The sequence below is a fragment of the Prionailurus bengalensis genome, chromosome B1 (assembly GCF_016509475.1).
Source record: "Prionailurus bengalensis isolate Pbe53 chromosome B1, Fcat_Pben_1.1_paternal_pri, whole genome shotgun sequence".
NCBI lineage: Eukaryota > Metazoa > Chordata > Mammalia > Carnivora > Felidae > Prionailurus > Prionailurus bengalensis.
The window spans coordinates 173,203,209-173,223,180 of record NC_057344.1 but is presented as its reverse complement, the minus strand read 5'-3'; the positions used below and the strand labels follow the sequence as shown (position 1 = coordinate 173,223,180).

Genomic DNA, 19,972 nt, shown 5'->3' with positions numbered 1-19,972 from the left:
CAGCTGGTCAGCATTTGGAGCACAGTGTAGCTATGGAACAGAACTAAAGCTTTACCTGAATCAAATCACTAAATTAGTAAAACTCTTTTAAACTACCTGTTATCAACTTAGGCTATTTTGTGCCTGCTATCCCAAGGGTTAAACAAGAAAACCTTCCACGGCTACACAATGCATATTAACTTCTTCGTATTATCATAAAAGTTTGGGAGGAAAGGTTTGGCAAATATACAGTGAATATACCCTAAAAGATAGGTTCCAAAAGTCCGTATCTATTAAAATATAAATTTTGTTACTCCAAAGTACTATTATGCGAAAAAGCAAGGTTACAGAAAAGCATATGCAGTTATGATACCATTTTTGAATAAAATGTCTAACTGCAAAAAAGAAGTCTGGAAGGATATAAACCACTAACATTTTGGTCATCTCTGGATGGCAGGATTATCAATGACTTATTTTCTTGTTTATTAATTGTAATAATTCTCCAATTATTACAAATTATTGCATATAAGCAAAAATATTCAGTTACAGGTTACATAAAAGGTAAAAAAAAAAAAAAAGAACTTCAAGAAAACAATTTCATTTTTCTAAATCAGCAGGATTCCAACTGTGGTATTAAGAAAAAAGATCTCAATTGCACATATAGGAGAAAGAAATTCGTTAAGAAGTGATCCATGTTATACCACCCAAGGATACACCCTTCAAGGGAGTAGCCTAAATTCCTAAGTACTCTTTCTGGATTTCCTAAGGGGCAATCAATTAGCACATACGTGTTTTCTCCTTTCTTGCCATTTACCAAAGAAACACCTCAATTAATCAGTTTTCTGGGGACCATACAACAACAACAAAATCTTCTTTTTTTAAACACCAACTGAGGGCAAAAAGGAGGTTTGGTCCTCTTGTCTCTGTGCTGTCGAGGGGCGCAGAGGGTGGCAGGGTTTGAAGCAGCCTACACTAGAAGAATCTGCGTGGCCGGCCACCTGAAGTCAAAGAGAACACAAGCTTTCTGCAACCTCCACTGAATAGGGTCTAAAGACTAAAACACCTGAAAGGTCTTCCACCGTCCTTACACCTCAAGTTATCGTGCATGTAGAGCTGGCAACGGTTTACAACAATAACACACAAAAACTGGAAGGTCTCTTCAACAAACGCAGATATCACGTGCGTGAGGCTCATCTGGCTCTCCATGCAAAACCAAGACATTCTAATAAGGCCGAATCTTCGATTCGGCAAACTAGGACAAGTGAAAACATCCTATCGACTTTCTACAGCTAACAAACATCATCTTGGCTAAAATCCTAACACACACAGAAACAGCCACTTTGGAAAACTTTGGCTTTAAACGGCAACACTGGACTTCAGGTACTCCGGTAACCAGTTTATCGCACATTATCTATCTTTATAAAGGGTACTACCTCTTTACTGTCAGCTCCAGTTCTACTAACTGAACAAACAGAAAAAAGGAATACTTTAAACTCCCACCACAATAAGAGCTAAAAAAGCTCCCGCTTTCTGGATGGCAGCTTTCCTGGCTCATCAATCACAACAAAGGACGCATTCTAATGACTTCATCAAACCTAGAGAAATACAGGTAAATGACAGAGTGTAGGTTTCAGGGTTTGTGGGTTTTTCCTTTCAGCTACGATTCTCTTCTTTTTACTCCATTATACGCCTCCACCCGAGCTGACGGTCTTGCCCTAAAAATAAAACCACCCGTGGCTACCGTCCACTTTCCTGCCAAGCCCCGACTCTGGTTTCCTGCAGAGAGAGCCAAATTGCAGGTTCTCTGCCTCGCTCTTCGCCGGGGGGCGCGGACTCGGCAGCAGCGGGCTTCTCCCGGTGCAGAGTCACCAGCCCGGCCGAAGAACCACCAAGCCTGAGAAGCCAGCCCCGCTCTGCCGCAGCCGCCGCAGTTCCCCAGAGCCTGAGGAACCCCCAAGAAAAACAGGGTGACGGGAGGGTGGGCCGGCAAACGGCGGTGGTAAAGGGGGAGACACTCACCCGCCCAGACAACAACCGACGGGGCGGGGAGGATGGGGGCCGGGACCCAGGCTCGGCAGAAAAACCGCCTGAAGCTTCCGGAACGCTGCGGCTGCTCGGGACGCCGCGGCCGCTGCTGCTCCTGGCCGCTGACTTCCTCCCCTCCTCTGTTTTGATTCGACTGACCACGTCACTCCAAGCCACGAGACCCGGATCTGCCGGCTCCCGCGGGCGGCGGCGCAACAGATTGCAGCGACTCGAGACCCCAGCAGCCCGCCTGCGGAGCATGCGCGCACCCCGCGCCTGCCCAGTGCGTTGGAGGAGGCGGGGCGGGCGCAAGCGACACGCTATTCGTGGGGGCGCACGGCGCGGGGGTTGCAGTTCCGGTTGGGAGGGGTGGGGCCGAGCGCTGTGAAGTGAGGAGGGCGAGGCCCCGGTTTGTTTAACTGACCCGCGTAGCCTCTGTTTTGTCTTTGGTGGACAACGACCTTTGCTGTGCGTTTCCCTTTGTCTGAGCTGGTGGCTTTCTCTGACCCGAGTCCTTAGAATTGCGAGGGTAGAAGTAGAGGTGGGCTCAAGTTCACGGGTGCTGAGAAAGGGTACCTCTGTAGAGATTTTTATTTTTTTTATCACTCAGGCCCGAGTGAAAATTAGGAGATGAGTATTTAGTCTGATGCACAAAAGTATGTCAGATGTAGCAGTTATTGATCTTCTTTACCCTCCCCTAATGTTTTTGCACCCGGAAAGCTGTCTAAAATTAAGCTTAGAAAAAGAGAATATGTCAGCATCGATGACTTGCGGGTCGGGAGACAGTGAACAGGGAGGGGGTAAGCATTGTTGGGTGGCACCCCTAAGCTTTAATTGCAGGAATGCTATTAGGGGAGTAAGAACCCTAGTTATTTTTGGACCAAGTTGGTACTTCCTGCTCTCCCATTCTGGCCTTAGTCTACCAGCTAAACCTTTGGGGCCCCGGAAATTTCCCAATTTGGCAAAATTTACAGCTACTCTATTGTTTCTTAGACCCAGGAATTAACAAACTTTAATTAGAACAGGACCAATGGCAAGTAAAAGTGTAAGTTCCAAACAAAGATTTCACAAAGGCAGATCCTCTCTGCCTATCCTCCAGAAGCGGTGAAAACTCCTAAGAAACTGTCTTCCTTACCCTGATTTAGTGACCTTAACGAATTTCTACCCAGCTACTTAGTAAATCATTTCAACTGATTGAGTCACCTTTAGCAAATTAGTAATATAATCTGAAAGATATTTTTCATGTGTAAATCTTTACACAGCTAAAGATTTCTAAATAATTTAAGGTTTCTGGTAAAAAAAAAAAAGTGTTTACTAGTTAATTAACAGATTACAAGTAAATAGAAGTCAAACTTCTTGGCCCTTAATCTGACATCTTGAACTCTACTCAAATTTAGAGAGCTTGAGGTGGAATCTAAGGCCCTAATGAAGTTCATGTTGCTATAGCAAAGGATCTTGAATTTGTGGAACTTTAATTTGTGGAACAAAGTCTTTGGGCGCCTGGGTGGCTCAGTTGGTTAAGGTTGAACATCCGATTTTGTCTCAGGTCATGATCTCACTGCTTATGGGTTGGAGCCCTGCATGGGGCTCTGTGCTGACAGCTTGGAGCCTGGAACCTGCTTCAGGTTCTGTGTCTCCCTCACTCTCTGCCCCTCCCCTGCTCTCTCTCTCTCTCAAATATAAATAAACATTTAAAAAAAAAGAAAGTCTTATATGCTTGAGTGCACTCCTGTGCACAGATGTGTTTGCAAACACAGCTGTGTTTAAAACAACAGTATGTCACAACTAGAATCATATGGGTTGTTGCAAAATTATCAATATTTGCTTTTTTTTTTTTAATTTTTTTTTCAACGTTTATTTTTGGGACAGAGAGAGACAGAGCATGAACGGGGGAGGGGCAGAGAGAGAGGGAGACACAGAATCGGAAACAGGCTCCCGCCTCTGAGCCATCAGCCCAGAGCCTGACGCGGGGCTCGAACTCACCGACTGCGAGATCGTGACCTGGCTGAAGTCGGACGCTAAACCGACTGCGCCACCCAGGCGCCCCTATCAATATTTGCTTTAATAAAGTAAACTACAGGAAAAATCAAGATGTTAGGATCCTTGGTAGGTAGCTTCCAAGGTAAACTCCAATGATTCTCACCTCTGTAAATGTAGTCCGCCTCCAGCACTTTTGATTCAGGACTAAGCTGATCCATAGAATACAGCTGAAGGCATGTGACTTCTGAGGCTAGGTCATAAAGGCACTGATTGCAGCTTTCCACCTCATTCTTTTGGTTTGTGTGCCATAGGGGAAGCTAGTCTACACACCACTCCACTCAAGCACCTCTATGAAGGGAACATGTGAAGAGGAGCAAAAGCCTCCATCGACAACCACACCAACTTACCAGCCATGTGAGTGAGCTACTTTGGGCTGATCTTCTAACCCTAGTCAAGCATTGGATGACTGCATCCTTGTCCAGCATCTGTTTGTAATCTCATGAGATAGGAAGGGCCAGCTTTACCCACAGACAGTGATTCGGGATCTTATATGGTTGTTTGCCCAATCATAAAGTTCAACCTTTCTAAACTTTAAACAATAGGAAAAAAAAGTACATGTGTAATTCTATATGTAATTTGAAGAATAACACAGAATCCTAACACAGTACATGGAACATAGTAGATACTGAATAAATATTTGATGAATGGCCCATAAAAGACATACCCCTTGGAAAATACTGGAAATAAATATTGATAAGGGAGTAACACCATAATATATGAAGGACTCATACAAATTAATAAGGAAGATATTACTTGTCTCCAATACTTGTGTAGGTGTAGAGTATGAACTGATGGCTTACACACAAATGGAGATACAAACAACTAATATTTGAAAATCTTCAATCTCATCAAAAATGCAAATTAAAGTAAGCTTTCCTTTTTTAACTACTACCTTATGAGACTTTTTTTTTTAAGGTTTTTTATGTCTCAGTAATCTCTACACCCAACGTGGGACTTGAACTCACAACAACCCTAAGATCAAGAGTCACATGCTCCACCGACCAAGCCAGTTAGGCATCCCTGGAGATATTTTTAAATAGGAGTATCTAATATTTGTACTATTAATACTACTAGTAGAAACTTAAGTTGGCAGTTAGCTTTTCAGAAATCAATTTGGCGATATATATGAAGTTCTAAAAAAAATTGGCTCAATTTCACTATTAGGAACTTAAATAATTTAAAAGTAAGATTATGAAGATATTAATTACATTTATATGATGGAAATAAAAATATGGAAATAACCTATGTGAACAATGGTAATGGAAAGGATAACCTTGTTACATTGTGTGTTACGATCTAAGAAACTTGAGGATAGAAATAATTTAAAAAGAAAGATTTTAAGAAAGTTAATCACATTTTGTATGATGGAGAAAAAAAATCTAAAAATAATCTAAACATGGAATGGAATGGATGAATATGTTAAATTATATGTTCGGGATTGACAAACTTGAAAATTCTTCCCTTTCTGAACCAGACCCTAGTTTGATTCTTGATCTAGAAGAAGAAAGTGTTTGTAAATAATACATGCTTTATATATTCATAAAAGCATTCTGGAAGATATTCCTAAAACTACTGACACTGATTACTGGGGACAGGGAAGGAGGGTGGAGAGGAGGAAGTGATGAGAGACTTCCTTATGATTTTTTACCCTTTTGTATGGTTTGAATTTTTACATAGCCATATATTATTTTTGCAATGAAAAACATTACTAATTTTTTTCACTTTTTTTTTTTTGTGGTTGTATTAGTCTGCACAGGCTGCCATAGCAGAATACCACAAACTAAATGGCTCAAACGACAGAAATTTATTTTCTCAAAGTTCTGGTGGTAGGAAATCCAAGATCAAGGTGCCCACAGGTTTGGTTTTTGGCGAGACCTCTCTTCCAGACTTACAAATGGCCACCACCTGACTGTCCTTACATGGCCTTTCTTCTGTGCATAGGCCCTCCTGATATCTCTTCTTCTTATAAGGACGCTAATGCTATTGAATTAGGGCTCACCCTTATGACCTCATTTACCTTTAATTACTTCCTTATAGGCCCTATCTCCAAATATAGTCACACTGGGTGTTAGGGCTTCAACACATGAATCTGAGGAGACCTAATTTAATCCATAAAGAGTGGTTACACATACATAGTATGAAATTTACTATTTTAACCACTTTTGATTATACAGTTCTATGGCATTAAATACATTCATGTTGTGCAACAATCACCAACATCAATCTCCAGAACTTTTTCATCTTTCCCAATTAAAACTCTGCCTGTTAACACTAATTCCCCATTCCCCCTTCTCCCAGTCCCTGGCAACCACCATTCCACTTCCTATCTCTGTAAATTTGACTACTCTTGGCACTTCATATAAATGAATCATACAGGGTTGTTCCTGGCTGGCTCAGTCAGAAGAACATGTGACTCTTGATCTCAGGGTTGTGAGTTCGAGCCCCATGTAAGGTGTAGAGATTACTTAAATAAAACTTAAAATAAATGAATCATAAATGAATAAATGAATCATCACTTAAATGAAAATGTCCTTTTGTGACTGACTTCTTTCAGTTAGCATAATTAAGGTCATCCATGTTGTAGCATATAGCAGATTTTCCTCCATTTTTAAGGCTGAATAATAATATTTCATCATATGTATATACCACATTTTGTTTATTCATTCATCCATTGATAAAAACTTGGGTTGCTTCTGGGGCATCTGGGTGGCTCACTGAGTTGAGTGTCTGATTCTTAATTTTGGTCTCAGTTTTGGTCTCAGGCTCATGGGATCAGGCCCCACGTCGGAGTCTGTGCTGAGTGTGGAACATGCTTGGGATTCTCTCTCTCTCTCTCTCTCTCTCTCTCTTGCCCCCCCTCCCCAAATGTCTCTCTCCCTTGCTTGTGCTTTCTCTCTCTCCCTAAAGAGACAAAGCAACAGCAACAACAACAACAAAACTTGGGTTGCTTCCACCTTTTGGCTTATTGTAAAACTGCTATGAACATGGAAGTACAAATATCTATTCAAGTCACCGCTTTCAATTCTTTTAGACATATATCCAGAAGCGAAATTGCTGGAGCATATGGTTATTCTATATTTAATATTTTGAGGAGCCATCATACTGTTTTCCACAGTAGCTACACACTTTTACATTCCTACCAGCAGTGTATAAGGGTTTGTTTCTCCACATCCCCACCAACACTTGTCAGTTTCTTTTTTTTTTTTTTTCCATATCAGCCATCCTAATGGGTGTGAGGTGGTGTATCATTATGGTTTTGATTTGCATTATCCTAACAGTGATGTTGAAAATCTTTTCATGTGCTAATTGGCAGTTTGTATATATCTCCTTTAGAGAAATGTCTATTCAAGTAGTTTGCCCAATTTTTAACTGGGTGGTTCTTTTTTTGTTGTTTTTGAGTTGTAGGAGTTGTTTATATATTCAGGATATTAATCCCTTATTAGATATATAATTTGCAAATATTTTCTTTCATACCATCGGTTGCCTTTTCACTCTATTGACAGTGTCCTTTACACAAAAGTTTTAAATTTTGATAAAGTCCAATTTATCTATTTTTTTTCTTTGAAATGCCTGTTTTTGGTGTCATAGCCAAGAAATCATTGCCAAATCCAATGTCATGAAGTTTTTCCCCAGTTTTCTTCTCTTTTTTTAAAATATTTGTTTTTGGGGCACCTGGGTGGCTCAGTTGGTTAAGCGGCCGACTTTGGCTCAGGTCATGGTCTTGCGGTCCATGAGTTCGAGCCCCGCATCGGGCTCTGTGCTGACAGCTCAGAGCCTGAGCCTGTTTCAGATTCTGTGTCTCTCTCTCTCTGACCCTCCCCCATTCATGCTCTGTTTCTCTCTGTTTCAAAAATAAACGTTAAAAAAAATTAAAAAAAAATAAAATATTTGTTTTTGAGAGAGAGCACACAAGCAAGGGAGGTGCAGAGAGAGAGGGAGACAGAGAATCAAAGCAGGCTCGAGGCTCTGAGCTGTCAGCACAGAGCCTGACGCAGAGCTTGAACTCCTAAACCATGAGATCATGACCTGAGCCAATATCAGATGCTTAACTAACCGAGCCACCCAGGTGCCCCTACCTGATTTTCTTCTAAGAGTTATATAAATAGTTTTAGCTACTCAATTTAAGTCTTTGATCAATTTTCAGCTGATGTTTCTATATAGTGTAAGGTAAGGTTCTACTTCATTCCTCTGTATTTGGATATCTATTTTTCTGAGCACCATTTGTTGATGAGATTGTTCTTTCCCCATTGAATGATCTGGATACTCTTGTCAAAAATCATCTGACCATATACATGAATGTTTATTTCTGCGATAGAATACTATCACATGTGTGTGTGTGTGTATCTGTTTTTATGCCAGTACCACACTGTTTTGATTACAATTACTATGGCTCTAGAGTAGGTTTTGAAATCCAGAAATGTGAGACCTTCAACTTTTTTCTTCTTATTTTTTTTAAAGTTTATTTATTTTTGACAGAGAGAGAGAGAGAGAGAGACAGAGCATGAATGAGGGAGGGGCAGACAGAGGGAGACACAGAATCTGAAACAGGCTCCAGGCTCTGAGCTGTCAGCACAGAGCCTGATGCGGGGCTCAAACTCATGGACCACGAGATCATGACCTGACCCAAAGTTGGACACTCAACCAACTGAGCCACCCAGGTGCCCCTTCTTCTTATTTTAAGATTGTTTTGACTATTCAGGGTCCCTTGAGATTCCATATGAATTTTAGGCATGATTTTTCTATTTCTGAAAAAAATGTCATTGAGATTTTGACATGGAGCATGTTGATATGTAGATCACTTTAGATAGTGCTGACATCTTAATAATATAAAATCTTCCAATCCATGAACACGGGATAGATGTATTTTCATTTATTTTTTTCTTTAATTTCTTTCAGCAATGTTTTCTAGTTTTCAGTGTATTAGTTTTTCACTTCCTTAATTAAGTTTATTCCTAAACATTTTTGATACTATTATAAATGGAATTGTTTTCTTAATTTTTCTTTCCAATTGTTCATTGTTAGTATATAGGAATGCAACTGATTTTTGAGTGGTGATTTTGTATCCTGCAACTTTGCTGAATTTATTAGTTCTAACAGGTTTTTTGTGGAATCTTCAGGGTTTTCTTTTTTTTTTTTTTTTTTTCAACGTTTATTTATTTTTGGGACAGAGAGAGACAGAGCATGAACGGGGGAGGGGCAGAGAGAGAGGGAGACACAGAATCGGAAACAGGCTCCAGGCTCCGAGCCATCAGCCCAGAGCCCGACGTGGGGCTCGAACTCACGGACCGCGAGATCGTGACCTGGCTGAAGTCGGACGCTTAACCGACTGTGCCACCCAGGCGCCCCTATTCAGGGTTTTCTACATATAAGATTATATCATCTAGAAACAGAGATAATTTTACTTCCTTTCCAATTTGGATGCCTTTTATTTACTTTTCTAGCCTAACAGCTTTGGCTAGGACTTCCAGTACAGTGTTGAAGTCATTAATTAATTTTTTAAGTTTATTTATTTATTTTGAGAGAGAGAGAGAGAGCATGAGTGAGGTAGGGGCAGAGAGAGGGGGAGAGAGAGAATCTTAAGCAGGCTCCACACTGTCAGTGCAGAGCCTGACATAGGACTTGATGTCTGGAACTGTGAGATTGTGACCTGAGCCAAAATCAAGAGTCAGATGCTTAACCAACTGAGCCACCTGGGTGCCCGTCTTTAATGAATTTTTAATTATGACTGCCATACAGCATATGGGAAAATGCTTAGGAACCTATTTATTGTTAAAGGGGAAAATGACACAACATGCACATTATGATTACACCTGGGTAAAGAATATTAATACTAAAAAAGGGAATATTAAAAAGTAAAGACAGTTGTGTTAGGAAATGAGATCATTCCTGATCATATCACGTTTGAGATTTTAAAAATATATCAGCAGTTGAACTACAGTCTGAACTAAGCATATTAAGAATTATCGTGTTTTGGGGTGCCTGGGTGGCTAAGTCAGTTAAGCATCTGACCCTTGACTACAGCTCAGGTCATGATCTCGTGATTTATGGGTTTGAGCCCTGCGTCTGCTTGGGATTCTCTCTCTCCCTCTCTCCCTGCCCCTCCCCTCCTTGTGCTCTCTCTCTCTCTCTCTCTCTCAAAATAAATAAACACTAAAAAAAGATTTACTATGTTTCTTTTTTTTTTTTTTTTTTTAATTTTTTTTTTTCAACGTTTATTTATTTTTGGGACAGAGAGAGACAGAGCATGAACGGGCGAGGGGCAGAGAGAGAGGGAGACACAGAATCGGAAACAGGCTCCAGGCTCTGAGCCATCAGCCCAGAGCCCGACGCGGGGCTCGAACTCACGGACCGCGAGATCGTGACCTGGCTGAAGTCGGACGCTTAACCGACTGCGCCACCCAGGCGCCCCTACTATGTTTCTTAATATTAATATTCTGAGAGTATTGGGCTTTGTTCTTAAGATTAATCCATTCATTCCAAACAGTGTTTGAGACTGAGGTTTTATCTCAGATGTAAAGGTTTTGAATCTATTAAAACAGTTTACAAACTGTTAAAATGCCTAAGATAACTTGAAGTTCAGAGAGGTTTATATTTTTATGTTTTAGCAATTTGTATGAAATATTTAAGAAAGATCTCTACTCTTTACCATATTTGCTTCCAATGTTTTACAGTTGCTTTTTAGTAACTTTAATTTTTAATGTGCTGAAATTATTTAGTAAAATATTTCCTAGTTTCCTTTAAGGTTTTTTTTTCTTCTAAGCCTAGGTTATATTCAGTTCAGCAGATGTTTGTTGAATAAATACCTACTGTGTGTTGGTCACTAGGGGCACATTTATGAATATGAAAATCATGTGGCCTACAAAGAAAATACAGATCCAGACATTTAATGAATATTTATTTCTTTTTTTTTTTTAATTTTTTTTTCAACGTTTATTTATTTTTGGGACAGAGAGAGACAGAGCATGAACGGGGGAGGAGCAGAGAGAGAGGGAGACACAGAATCGGAAACAGGCTCCAGGCTCTGAGCCATCAGCCCAGAGCCTGACGCGGGGCTCGAACTCACAGACCGCGAGATCGTGACCTGGCTGAAGTCGGACGCTTAACGACTGCGCCACCCAGGCACCCCATGAATATTTATTTCTAATTTCTTCTAAACTCTCAGTTATTTTTTATATGTAAACTCTTAATTTACTTGGGATTAATTTTGGTCAACAATGCTTCTACGGTTTTTTGAAAGTTAATGAGGCACTGCAAATTCACATTAGAGCTGTTTTATTACTCAAGTGTAAAACCTTAATGTTAGCCAGTTGAAGATGGTTTTATACAACTTAAATTCAAGAGAATTAGATCTTGAGAAAGTCTATTCACTTTTATAGTCATCAGAATAAATCAAATTACTCATATTTTGAAGAGTTTGCTGTTTCATTACTATCATGCTATTTCCTCAGATAGAGAACATGAGTTGTATCTTCGTAATTTAAAACTGCAAAGGGAGGAGTGCCTGGGTGGCTCAGTCAGTTAAGTGTCTGACTCTTGATTTCGGCTCAAATTGTGGGATCAAGACCCCCGCCTTGGACCCTGTGTGGGGCATGGAGCCTGCTTAAGATTCTCTCTCTCCCTCTGCCCCTCCCCTGCTTGTGTGCACACATGCTCTCTTGCTCTCTCTCTCTCAAAAAAGAAAAAAACTGCAAAGAGAACCAAACAAGATTTTGTATGTTCATTTTTTTTCTATATAATGATTAATAGTAATCTATTTGCTAATTTTTTAGAAAGTAATAAAATTAACATAAAATTTCTAGAATGGTTTTCAAATTTTTGTGTAATAGATATGGAAGAAGGGGATCTGATGAAGGAAAAGATCAAAGTTTCTTGAGTAGAAATTTGAAAAAGAAAGGCATTTAGGGTGAAGAAAATTAAAGGTAAACTATTTGTCCTCTAACGTTGCAGATAATGTTTAAGTAAGTGTGGATAATGTTTAATAAGTGTGGGGAAGCAGTGTGATAGCTTCAGTATGGTTGCCCTTTGCCCTTTTACATTTCTTCCTTTAAAAAAATGGGTTTTTATTTTGAGAGACATACAGAGAGAGAGAGAGCAAGTGGGAGAGAGACAGAGAAGGGGTGGGGGATAGAATCCCCTCACATTTCTTCCTTTTAGAAGATATTACTTAGGGGCATCTGGTTGGCTCAGTTGGTAGAGCATGCAATTCTCAATCTTGGGGTTGCGGATTCAAGTCACACACTGGGTGCAGAGATTCCTTAAAAATAAAATCTTAAAAAAATAAAAGCTATTACTTATGTCATTCTCTGGAACACATTAAACATATACACATAAATAAAACTAGAGGAGCATCTGTGTGGTTCAGTCGGCTGAGCATCTGACTCCTGATTTCGGCTCAGATCATGATTTCATGATTTGTGAGATCAAGCTTCATGTCAGGCTGCAAACTATCAGCCTGGAGCCTGCTTGGGATTTTTCTCTCTCCCTCTCCTCTCTCTCTCTCAAAATAAAAAATTTTTAAAAAGCAAACTAGGAATTCTGGGAAGATGGCGGCGTAGGAGGACGCTGGGCTCACCGCGCGTCCTGCTGATCACTTAGATTCCACCTATACCTGCCTAAATAACCCAGAAAACCGCCAGAGGATTAGCAGAATGGAGTCACCAGACCCAAGCACAGACGAGAGGCCCACAGAAGAGGGGCCCCTCCTGAAGTGGATCACCTAAGGAGAAGCGAGCTAAGCCTGCCCCCCCTGCCACTGTGCACCTTGCCTACCCACCCCAGCTAATACACCAGATCCCCAGCATCACAAGCCTGGCAGTGTGCAAGTAGCCCAGACAGGCCATGCCACCCCACAGTGAATCCTGCCCCTAGGAGAGGGGAAGAGAAGGCACACACCAGTCTGACTGTGGCCCCAGCGGTGGGCTGGGGGCAGACATCAGGTCGGACTGCGGTCCCGCCCACCAACTCCAGTTATACACCACAGCACAGGGGAAGTGCCCTGCAGGTCCTCACCACACCAGGGACTATCCAAAATGACCAAGCAGAAGAATTCCCCTCAGAAGAATCTCCAGGAAATAACAACAGCTAATGAGTTGATCAAAAAGGATTTAAATAATATAACAGAAAGTGAATTTAGAATAATAGTCATAAAATTGATCGCTGGGCTTGAAAACAGTATACAGGACAGCAGAGAATCTCTTGCTACAGAGATCAAGGGACTAAGGAACAGTCACGAGGAGCTGAAAAACGCTTTAAATGAAATGCAAAACAAAATGGAAATGACCACGGCTCGGATGGGAGAGGCAGAGGAGAAAATAGGTGAACTAGAAGATAAAGTTATGGAAAAAGAGGAAGCTGAGAAAAAGAGAGATAAAAAAATCCAGGAGTATGAGGGGAAAATTAGAGAACTAAGTGATACACTAAAAAGAAATAATATACGCATAATTGGTATCCCAGAGGAGGAAGAGAGAGGGAAAGGTGCTGAAGGGGTACTTGAAGAAATCATAGCTGAGAACTTCCCTGAACTGGGGAAGGAAAAAGGCATTGAAATCCAAGAGGCACAGAGAACTCCCTTCAGACGTAACTTGAATCGATCTTCTGCACGACATATCATAGTGAAACTGGCAAAATACAAGGATAAAGAGAAAATTCTGAAAGTAGCAAGGGGTAAACATGCCCTCACATATAAAGGGAGACCTATAAGACTCGTGACTGATCTCTCTTTTGAAACTTGGCAGGCCAGAAAGAATTGGCATGAGATTTTCAGTGTGCTAGACAGAAAAAATATGCAGCCGAGAATCCTTTATCCAGCAAGTCTGTCATTTAGAATAGAAGGAGAGATAAAGGTCTTCCCAAACAAACAAAAACTGAAGGAATTTGTCACCACTAAACCAGCCCTACAAGAGATCCTAAGGGGGACCCTGTGAGACAAAGTCCCAGAGACATCACTACAAGCATAAAACATACAGACATCACAATGACTCTAAACCCGTATCTTTCTATAATAACACTAAATGTAAATGGATTAAATGCGCCAACCAAAACACATAGGGTATCAGAATGGATAAAAAAACAAGACCCATCTATTTGCTGTCTACAAGAGACTCATTTTAGACCTGAGGACACCTTTAGATTGAGAGTGAGGGGATGGAGAACTATTTATCATGCTACTGGAAGCCAAAAGAAAGCTGGAGTAGCCATACTTATATCAGACAAACTAGACTTTAAATTAAAGGCTGTAACAAGAGATGAAGAAGGACATTATATAATAGTTACAGGGTCTATCCTTCAGGAAGAGCTAACAATTATAAATGTCTATGCGCCGAACACCGGAGCCCCCAAATATATAAAACAATTACTCATAAACATAAGCAAACTTATTGATAAAAATGTGGTAATTGCAGGGGACTTTAACACCCCACTTACAGAAATGGATAGATCATCTAGACACACGGTCAATAAAGAAACAAGGGCCCTGAATAACACATTGGATCAGATGGACTTGACAGATATATTTAGAACTCTGCATCCCAAAGCAACAGAATATACTTTCTTCTCGAGTGCACATGGAACATTCTCCAAGATAGATCATATACTGGGTCACAAAACAGCCCTTCATAAGTTTACAAGAATTGAAATTATACCATGCATACTTTCAGACCACAATGCTATGAAGCTTGAAATCAACCACAGAAAAAAGTCTGGAAAACCTCCAAAAGCATGGAGGTTAAAGAACACCCTACTAACGAATGAGTGGGTCAACCAGGCAATTAGAGAAGAAATTTAAAAATATATGGAAACAAACAAAAATGAAAATACAACAATCCAAACGCTTTGGGACGCAGTGAAGGCAGTCCTGAGAGGAAAATACATTGCAATCCAGGCCTATCTCAAGAAACAAGAAAAATCCCAAATACAAAATCTAACAGCACACCTAAAGGAAATAGAAGCAGAACAGCAAAGGCAGCCTAAACCCAGCAGAAGAAGAGAAATAATAAAGATCAGAGCAGAAATAAACAATATAGAATCTAAATTTTTTTTTTCAACGTTTATTTATTTTTGGGACAGAGAGAGAGACAGAGCATGAACGGGGGAGGGGCAGAGAAAGAGGGAGACACAGAATCGGAAACAGGCTCCAGGCTCCGAGCCATCAGCCCAGAGCCCGACGCGGGGCTCGAACTCACAGACCGCGAGATCGTGACCTGGCTGAAGTCGGACGCTTAACCGACTGCGCCACCCAGGCGCCCCATAGAATCTAAAAAAACTGTAGAGCAGATCAACGAAACCAAGAGTTGGTTTTTTGAAAAAATAAACAAAATTGATAAACCTCTATCCAGGCTTCTCAAAAAGAAAAGGGAGATGACCCAAATAGATAAAATCATGAATGAAAATGGAATTATTACAACCAATCCCTCAGAGATACAAACAATTATCAGGGAATACTATGAAAAATTATATGCCAACAAACTGGACAACCTGGAAGAAATGGACAAATTCCTGAACACCCACACTCTTCCAAAACTCAATCAGGAGGAAATAGAAAGCTTGAACAGACCCATAACCAGCGAAGAAATTGAATCGGTTATCAAAAATCTCCCAACAAATAAGAGTCCAGGACCAGATGGCTTCCCAGGGGAGTTCTACCAGACGTTTAAAGCAGAGATAATACCTATCCTTCTCAAGCTATTCCAAGAATAGAAAGGGAAGGAAAACTTCCAGACTCATTCTATGAAGCCAGTATTACTTTGATTCCTAAACCAGACAGAGACCCAGTAAAAAAAGAGAACTACAGGCCAATATCCCTGATGAATATGGATGCAAAAATTCTCAATAAGATACTAGCAAATCGAATTCAACAGCATATAAAAAGAATTATTCACCATGATCAAGTGGGATTCATTCCTGGGATGCAGGGCTGGTTCAACATTCGCAAATCAATCAACGTGATACATCACATTAACAAAAAAAAAGAGAAGAACCATATGATCCTGTCAATCGATGCAGAAAAGGCCTTTGACAAAATTCAGCACCCTTTCTTAATAAACACCCTTGAGAAAGTCGGGATAGAAGGAACATACTTAAAGATCATAAAAGCCATTTATGAAAAGCCCACAGCTAACATCATCCTCAACGGGGAAAAACTGAGAGCTTTTTCCCTGAGATCAGGAACACGACAGGGATGCCCACTCTCACCGCTGTTGTTTAACATAGTGCTGGAAGTTCTAGCATCAGCAATCAGACAACAAAAGGAAATCAAAGGCATCAAAATTGGCAAAGATGAAGTCAAGCTTTCGCTTTTTGCAGATGACATGATATTATACATGGAAAATCCGATAGACTCCAGCAAAAGTCTGCTAGAACTGATACATGAATTCAGCAAAGTTGCAGGATACAAAATCAATGTACAGAAATCAGTTGCATTCTTATACACTAACAATGAAGCAACAGAAAGACAAATAAAGAAACTGATCCCATTCACAATTGCACCAAGAAGCATAAAATACCTAGGAATAAATCTAACCAAAGATGTAAAGGATCTGTATGCTGAAAACTATAGAAAGCTTATGAAGGTAATTGAAGAAGATTTAAAGAAATGGAAAGACATTCCCTGCTCATGGATTGGAAAAATAAATATTGTCAAAATGTCAATACTACCCAAAGCTATCTACACATTCAATGCAATCCCAATCAAAATTGCACCAGCATTCTTCTTGAAACTAGAACAAGCAATCCTAAAATTCATATGGAACCACAAAAGGCCCCGAATAGCCAAAGGAATTTTGAAGAAGACCAAAGCAGGAGGCATCACAATCCCAGACTTTAGCCTCTACTACAAAGCTGTCATCATCAAGACAGCATGGTATTGGCACCAAAACAGACACATAGACCAATGGAATAGAATAGAAACCCCAGAACTAGACCCACAAACGTATGGCCAACTCATCTTTGACAAAGCAGGAAAGAACATCCAATGGAAAAAAGACAGCCTCTTTAACAAATGGTGCTGGGAGAACTGGACAGCAACATGCAGAAGGTTGAAACTAGACCACTTTCTCACACCATTCACAAAAATAAACTCAAAATGGATAAAGGACCTAAATGTGAGACAGCAAACCATCAAAACCTTAGAGGAGAAAGCAGGAAAAGACCTCTCTGACCTCAGCCGTAGCAATCTCTTACTTGACACATCCCCAAAGGCAAGGGAATTAAAAGCAAAAGTGAATTACTGGGACCTTATGAAGATAAAAAGCTTCTGCACAGCAAAGGAAACAACCAACAAAACTAAAAGGCAACCAACAGAATGGGAAAAGATACTTGCAAATGACATATCGGACAAAGGGCTAGTATCCAAAATCTATAAAGAGCTCACCAAACTCCACACCCGAAAAACAAATAACCCAGTGAAGAAATGGGCAGAAAACATGAATAGACACTTCTCTAAAGAAGACATCCGGATGGCCAACAGGCACATGAAAAGATGTTCAGCGTCGCTCCTCATCAGGGAAATACAAATCAAAACCACACTCAGGTATCACCTCACGCCAGTCAGAGTGGCCAAAATGAACAAATCAGGAGACTATAGATGCTGGAGAGGATGTGGAGAAACGGGAACCCTCTTGCACTGTTGGTGGGAATGCAAATTGGTGCAGCCGCTCTGGAAAGCAGTGTGGAGGTTCCTCAGAAAATTGCAAATAGACCTACCCTATGACCCAGCAATAGCACTGCTAGGAATTTACCCAAGGGATACAGGAGTACTGATGCATAGGGGCACTTGTACCCCAATGTTCATAGCAGCCCTCTCAACAATAGCCAAATTATGGAAAGAGCCTAAATGCCCATCAACTGATGAATGGATAAAGAAATTGTGGTTTATATACACAATGGAGTACTACGTGGCAATGAGAAAAAATGAAATATGGCCTTTTGTAGCAACATGGATGGAACTGGAGAGTGTGATGCTAAGTGAAATAAGCCATACAGAGAAAGACAGATACCATATGGTTTCACTCTTATGTGGATCCTGAGAAACTTAACAGGAACCCATGGGGGAGGGGAAGAAAAAAAAAAAAGAGGTTAGAGTGGGAGAGAGCCAAAGCATAAGAGACTGTTAAAAACTGAGAACAAACTGAGGGTTGATGGGGGGTGGGAGGGAGGGGAGGGTGGGTGATGGGTATTGAGGAGGGCACCTTTTGGGATGAGCACTGGGTGTTGTATGGAAACCAATTTGTCAATAAATTTCATATATTAAAAAAAATAATAAAATAAAATCAACCTTTTAAAAATTAAAAAAAAAAAGCAAACTAAAGATTATTGAGTTCTGACAGTTATTTAGCTATGTCTGTTTTTATTCCCCAATCTCCACCTAACTGGTGTTAAATATTTCAGTCACAAAAGTATTTCAGCCTCTTTAAATTGTAAAAGATAGCATCTTCTGCTAATGGGATATTCTTTCTCCTAATGTGTTATGTAGAATTATAAATCTTGAAGGGACCCCAAGCATTACAGGAGGATTGTAAGTGCCTCTTTCTATTCCTGGCTATTATCTCTTTGTCTAACTAAATCCACAGACTTTTAGCTTCAGCCATATTCCAAAATGCCACACTAGCAAAGATTATAAAAATTATAAAGAGGAAGAAACAGAATCAGGGAAGGGTCAAGAAGTGCAGGAATTCCACTGGGCCCCTTCCATGGCCACCTATTTGACTTTCCCTTGCTAGTGAAAATCAACATTATACTATGCACTTTAAATTTTAAAATGCACTCTTCTTATATGTAACAAAGATAAATAAAGGTAGACATGCAGATGGTACAAAAATCCTGAAGTGCATTCCAAATGAAATTGTGCTTTTTAAGAACCTAAATGTCAAATTAATGGGAGATTAAAATAGGTGAAAAGATGTTCCTTTCCTGAACTAGGCTTTAGTCTAGGATCAGCTATGACTAGAAATCCTGTGGCTCTGGGAAGGAGGCTGTGTGCCTTGAGAAGGAAAGATCATAGGCAAGTAAACTGGGATATCAGGGATGGTCTGGAATGTTCATGGTCTCAATCCCATAGGATTATGGGTCAGCAACGTCCCGGGCATTTAATTAAATGACATAATATATATTAAAATGCCCTGTAAATAGTAATGAACCAGAGTATTAAAAAAACCAGCCAATTCTGCATGATTTGTAATATTAGTCTTATACACGTATTTGCAAGTCTCTACCACAAATGTTGTACTTCTGCTTTAATTGTATGAAACAGAATTTAGAAGGAATCCAACTCAATTCATTGTCTGTGTCAGGGATTATTTCATTTTAGGTGAAATAGTGTCCTGTTTTTGAGCCCACAGCTAAGAATACATGGTACTAAATACTACCCTCCCCTGGGATACCTGGCTGGTCAGTGGAGCATGGGATTCTTGATCATAAGGTCATGAATTCAAGCCCCACATTGGGTGTACAGATCACTTAAAAAAAAAAAAAGATTACCCTCCCACATCCCATTCTGTGTTTGAGGAAGCATCAGCTTTTGGAGTCAATCCCTCCCCCATTGGGTCTAGTGAGAGGTACTAGTGGAGAAAATTCTCACTACCACCACCATTTCCCCCTCTCTCATATAAGAGAAGACAGAAACAATGAAAGTTGTATTTTGGAGGGAATACAGTATTCTAAAGAGAGGGTATTATCTCTCCTTACATTGTGAGGGAGGGTAGAGAATTTCCTCCTTCCTCAAGACCAGGAAGGGAGTTACCAAAAGAATCATTCATAAAGTAAGGGTGTTTGAACCCTCTGAACCATTACATGCTTCAATAAGTTGAGAATCAGTGATTGCCTCTGGTCTAAAACTTGCTAAGCCAGTCACCTGATACTGCTAGGGAATAGAAGAAGAGACATGAGGGGCACCTGAGTGGTTCAGTTGGTTGAGCATCTGACTCTTGGTATCGGC

At 40.3% G+C, this 19,972-nt stretch overlaps 1 protein-coding gene and 1 long non-coding RNA gene across 2 annotated transcripts in view; one reads left to right on the top strand and one right to left on the bottom strand.

Annotated features, from left to right (window-relative positions):
• SMIM14 (small integral membrane protein 14) overlaps positions 1–2,099 on the bottom strand; it is an 82,728-nt gene extending 80,629 nt beyond the window's left edge. Inside the window, exon 1 of the mRNA XM_043553234.1 lies at positions 1,999–2,099. The gene's annotated coding sequence lies outside the window, so the exon portion shown is untranslated. The remainder of the gene's footprint in view (positions 1–1,998) is intronic.
• A 270-nt stretch (positions 2,100–2,369) lies between these two features.
• The window catches only part of LOC122466909, a 31,220-nt gene continuing 13,617 nt past the window's right edge, over positions 2,370–19,972 (top strand). Inside the window, exons 1-2 of the long non-coding RNA XR_006292782.1 lie at positions 2,370–2,472; positions 4,296–4,398. This is a non-coding gene — a long non-coding RNA (uncharacterized LOC122466909). The remainder of the gene's footprint in view (positions 2,473–4,295; positions 4,399–19,972) is intronic.